Source organism: Thermobia domestica, chromosome 7 (genome assembly GCF_964235325.1).
Source record: "Thermobia domestica chromosome 7, izTheDome1.hap1.1, whole genome shotgun sequence".
Taxonomy (NCBI): Eukaryota; Metazoa; Arthropoda; class Insecta; order Zygentoma; family Lepismatidae; genus Thermobia; species Thermobia domestica.
Genome location: NC_137460.1, coordinates 202,372,445 through 202,378,081, shown reverse-complemented (window position 1 = coordinate 202,378,081; position 5,637 = coordinate 202,372,445).

Below are 5,637 nucleotides of genomic sequence, written 5' to 3'. Positions count from 1 at the left end.
ACTATAGGCTTGTACCGACCATCACCCACTGTTTTGACCAAATCCCACTCAATCCCCAACGGTGGGCCAACCAACCTTGCTACTAGGGAAAATTAATTAATTTTTCGAACAAAATATTTTCAAACTAATCATTTAAACCAAATCTTGGATGTATTTTCCACCTTAAATTTTGAAGATTACCATTATTTGAAAACAAGTGTTCAGGATTTCAAGAAATAATAAAACAATTTTTTTAGCTTGTATTTTAACGAAAGGTATGTGCTCTTCTCATACAAGTTGATTAACATTATAAATACAGGATCTAATTAATGAATATGTTGGACGTGTCATCATCTTCGAATCCTGTAAAGAAAAAGAAGAAACAATGGATTACTTTATGAATTTATTTTTTCCTGAAACAATAAAAACGAGTCAATATTGATAAGAGAGAAATAAAACTTACTCGTAAAAGATGGATGTGTTTAGTTCCATCTTTCTCCTCGGGTACGAGATGACTGCATTTTTTTTCACTGATGGTGGTTTATGAACTCTTCTGGGTACTGCATTTTTCTTGGTGTTGCTACTTTATGGTCAAGGTTTCTCCTTCGGTACGAGATGACTACATTTCTTCGACTGATGGTGTTGGTGGTGTATGAACTCTTCTGGGTACTGCGTTTTTTTTCTTCTTGGTGTTGCTGCTTTGTGGTCAAGGAGGAAAAAAGGAAAAGGAAAAAAGAAATGGCGGCCTCATTGGGTGTTTACAGTTTTTTCTTCATCATCTTCTTTTTCCAGTTCCAACTTCTGTTTTTTAACGTACCCGTACGGAACCGTATCATAGGAATTGAGTTCTTTAAATCGACGTTTTGTGTACTGGATGCTGTACATTTTTTCTTCTTTGCGTGTGACGATGGTATGGTCTTTGTTCCTGCATATCTTATGGGGGATGGTAATGGTGACTTGTCCGCGGCATTGATTTGTAATAATTTCTTTTAGCGTGTTGAAATTTAATTGCTGTCCTGCATTGTAGTTTAATGTAAATCCTCTAATTTTACATATGTAGCTGGTGATGTTGGTGTCTGGATTGTATATTTCTAAGCTGTAATTTTTTGGTCCTCCACTAACAAATGTCTTGATGTACGCTCGTTGTCCATAAGACTCCATCTCATCCGATAAGCATCCCAAGTACGTAGAAGGTTCAATGGTTGCCTCTCCGGGCTTTTCTGTAAAAATCACAGAATCCGTGTCGAAATATAAAACACGTTCCTGCAACATTTCCAGGTACTTGTACAGTTCCAGACGTGCCTGACATGTTGTAAATGCACCTAACACGACATTGGTGTTTCGGTTTTGAACAGGCACATGTTCATTGTACTCCCAGAACGCATATAACATCGTATCATTGATGGGTACAATTTGATGGAGTTTAATGTCGGGGGAAGTGAGTTTTTCATAAAATTCTTCCGGGCGATCAATAATTGTGGTCTGGCTAAAGTTTGAACGCTGAGAAAGTTTTCCCCATAGAGAGTTAAGACAAAGCTTAGATAAACTTCTTCGTGCAGGATTATTTTCAATTTTGGTCGGATCCAATGCAATACCTTCACGCTCCAGGACGGTTAGTATAAATTTTGATTTGTCTTCTTCGGTCACACAGGAACTGGGCCAGCCAGACGCTTCCATTTTCGATTTCAAAAACGTATTGATATATTCCGTGAACAAGCCACCTGTTTTCGTGATGGGATCATATTGTTCAATGTCATAATCCCAAATTTCAAAGATCTCCACCGGTTGATATCCTAATTCTACTGCCTTCTGTATTTCATATGATACCCATGTTCCAGTGAGGCATCGCTCCTGATCGTTGTGCGTACACGTTGCTGTAGGGTCTAGGTTCATTTCTTCGGCACAAGCAGCACACAGTGGAAAGAGTAGTTTCTTGTTACATCGGTAAGGCAGGAGACCATGATAAAGATGCCGACTTGGTAATATCGTCATTTTGATCAGACCATTGACTTTATTTATTGGTGGTATATTTTCATCACCCTGTAGATAAATTCTAGGATGGCCTACAGGGTATTTAGCACACTTATTTATGTACGGATAAAGCGAAACAATATCAAACAATATTTTATTTTTTCTCCTGCTTTTTCGTCGACTTGGTGGTATAATTTCACGCAATTGGTCCTTCCTCCAAAAAAGCTATCTCTTGGATTTAATGGTCTACGGTTCATGTACGGGTGATTCTTGAGATACGTCGCCATTGTTGGATTTTGTTTCAAGAATTGTTTAAATTCGCACTCCCACATTTCATGTACAATGTACCCCAATTCACGCAGTCTTGCATTTTTTCGTTGCGTTCGTTCATAACGGAATTCCATGGTGTCTTCTGGATTGCCGTAGATGGGCTGATTACGGCCTGTAGTAATACATACTTTACAGCCGTGATAAAAACAGCCGGCATGCTCGTAGATGTGCTCCTCTAACGTCTCAGGATCTTGGTAGTAGCCATCAACATGGAATCCCGCAATAAACACTTCTTTTTGTCGGGCCGCATGTAAGATTTGTTTTCCTTCGGTTTTTTCAATGTAGGCCAGCCATTGCATTGCAGCGATCGATTGGGTACTTCTCCATCGATAGCCATGTGCCGGTAGAATTCCAATGGTGTTGGGTTTGAGGAAATTCCGGCGGAATACTAAATTGGAAGCACTGGCAATCGTGATCGTCTCCAAGAAGGGATTCACTTTGGTTTCTGCTTCAAATGACGTCATAAACGAAACGCATGCTTGTCGCAGTACATTGACATCTTGAATACAATACTTGAGAATTTCCTTCTGAAAATCAAACGTGTCATTACGATGATCGTTGTACCACTGCATGAACTTGTTCCTCTCTTCGACGGCCATTTCATTTGCACCATAATACTTCGTTTCTGGAAGTCGTCCAATATACTATTGATTTTCTTTGGTGTTGAAGAAATGCGGGAAGTAGCCTTTGGTTGCGGGTAAATTGAACGCTTTAGACAATTTGCTTAATGCCATAGGTAGGAAGTTCAACGAGTCAATGAACGTCAGATTATTCAAGGTTAAACTCAGTATCTTGGTCCCATTTAATATGACGTCGGGTCTCCATTGACATTGTTCTACCATGGTCTTTAGAATAAAATGTCCATCGTAGCCCTTCGAGTTGTGAGCGAGACAGAAAATCCTATTTATATTGGGACGACGTTCCCGCAAGTACTGGAGAAAATCATAAATTGGATCGTCTCCTTGGAAAATATGCTGGCGCTGACCACACGTACTGCAAGACTGCTTGATATTATCGTTTTCAACACATGCGTAACATACTTGTTGTGCAACCAATAAATTCGGAACGTGTACATACGTATTATCGCCAATATTTTTGTCCTGCATAGATTCTATATCATAGAAAATCAACAAGGCTTTCTTTGCGTGCATGAGTGAAGGAACACCAGGTTTCAAGCATTGTCGATCGGGAAGCATGAAACATTGATGTGATCCCGGAACAATCTTCTTACAAACATTACAAAAGATCTCATTACAGTTATGAATGCGTTGTCCACTTCGTACAAAAGAATATACTCTGTAGCATTTAGTACATTGCTTCACCATTTTGCATACAGGTTCCCCTTGATGATATACAATATTACGATGATTATTAAAACATTCTTCGCCATAAAATTGACGATTGCAGTCGTTGCACAGCACTAGCGTTTGATTCTTGTCGCATAGAGGTCTCTGTAAACATTTGGAGCACGTTACAGGACAATTTTTCACATGTCTGTTACGTTCACTGTATTTTTTATGGCACGCTTCACAGTAGAACTTGGTTGCAAAACAAGCAGTTAAAGATTGGATGATGTCAAAATGGCCAGCCAAACAAATCAAATTTATGGGAGTGCGATTTTCGTCGTTGGGTCCCTCGTACATGATGTCACGGCCTGAGAAACTAGTATACACTGTAATTTTATATTCTTTAAGGTATGACTGGAATTGACGAATTTCATTTACACTGGCACCATGATCCAAATTCACTCCTGAATTTGAACATAACGCATCGACTTCTTGGTCCACAATACATTTTCTCTGATTTTGATATTGCTTATGTCGTTTCATATCTACATTCTTGTATTTTTTCAGGCCAATAGCAATAACAAGGGCGTACGCCAGACACCTTGAATCTTGATTTCTTACACGTACAATCCCTCGCTTGCTTCGTAATAATTCTTCATTTTGAAGTATTCCTTGCCGCAAACCGCCATAGCCACGTGAAATATCGACACGATGAAAATGAACGGTGAATGGCTCGTGCAGGAGAAATGCATTGTTACTTTGTAAAACTCTTTCGAACGAGGCCCACATCATTTCCAGTGTTAGGTTTCGTGCTTGGCGAAAACTCACCCAAAATGGTTTATTCGTGTTGCGTGGCGATATTACTGATAAACCAACCATCGCCTCATCGTCGACATTGGCTAACAAATGGTCCAGCATAGCTTGGAAACTATTATGCACGTATTGGATAATATCGGTTCCTACGGGTGGTGCGTTGAATTGAATTTCGAGCATTCTGCCCTCAATGTTAAATCGTCTATAATGACGAGTGATTTCATTGCGAACAGTAAAACCCGATTCGGCCATGGTTAAAAAATGAAAACAAACAAACAGGTACAATTGCGATAAATGTGTAAGGGAAAAAGGAATTGAGCAGCGTGAATTTACTACAAAAGAAAAGAAGAAAGAAAAATCTTGATCATCTGATAAACAGGAAGTCATAACATTCATGATAAATTCTTAACTAAGCAATTCATGTAAAGGTCCTGAGTTTGATTCCCTGGCGGTGGCGTTCAGAATCTCATTATGAAAGCACGTGTACTAGAAATCAAAGTTTTTTTAAAAATAATTATGTTACTGAAATGTGTGTTTTATTGCTATCATACTGGAAACCAAACTCGAGACCATTGCATCAGCATGTAACTGACCTACCATTCTGTAGTGATAAAAAGAATGCATGAATGAATGTTTCAACAGTACTGAGATGTGATAAAGCACGCGTAAGCATTTTTTCTACTCACAACGACCTTTAAATGATGCGTTTGCAAGTTGAAGAGACTCATCGAACATTAACGTTATACATACGTAATTGACAAAACAAAATCTGTATACCGTAAAACTTTTAACCAAATATTCATGCACTCTTTTTTATCTAAGCGGTTAGCGTACATGCTTCTAACATGGAAGGCCCTGGTTCAAGCCTCGGTGGGGTTTGCTTTTCCACGTCGGGTGCTGTCAAGCTTTTTTCTGAAATGTAATATTTTCATGCGTTATTATACATTCATTTCAAAACTAACCTAATGGTTGACGTACACACCTCTGGCCCTGGTTAAATCCCGGGCGGTTGTTCGAATATCACGTTAACCTGAAAGGACGCTAAACTAAAACAATGGTTTCAAAGGAATCGAACCATATTATTCTCAGACGTAGTTTTTAAAATTCTGTAATGCATTCTTTTCAAAGCCAAGCATACACATTTTCTGGTCATGGTTCAATTCCCGACGGGCGCTCAGATTCAACATTAAGCTGAAGGGACGCTAAACCATATCATTTCTCGTGCTTAGTTTTAATGTGTGGGGGTTCCTGATTCGTA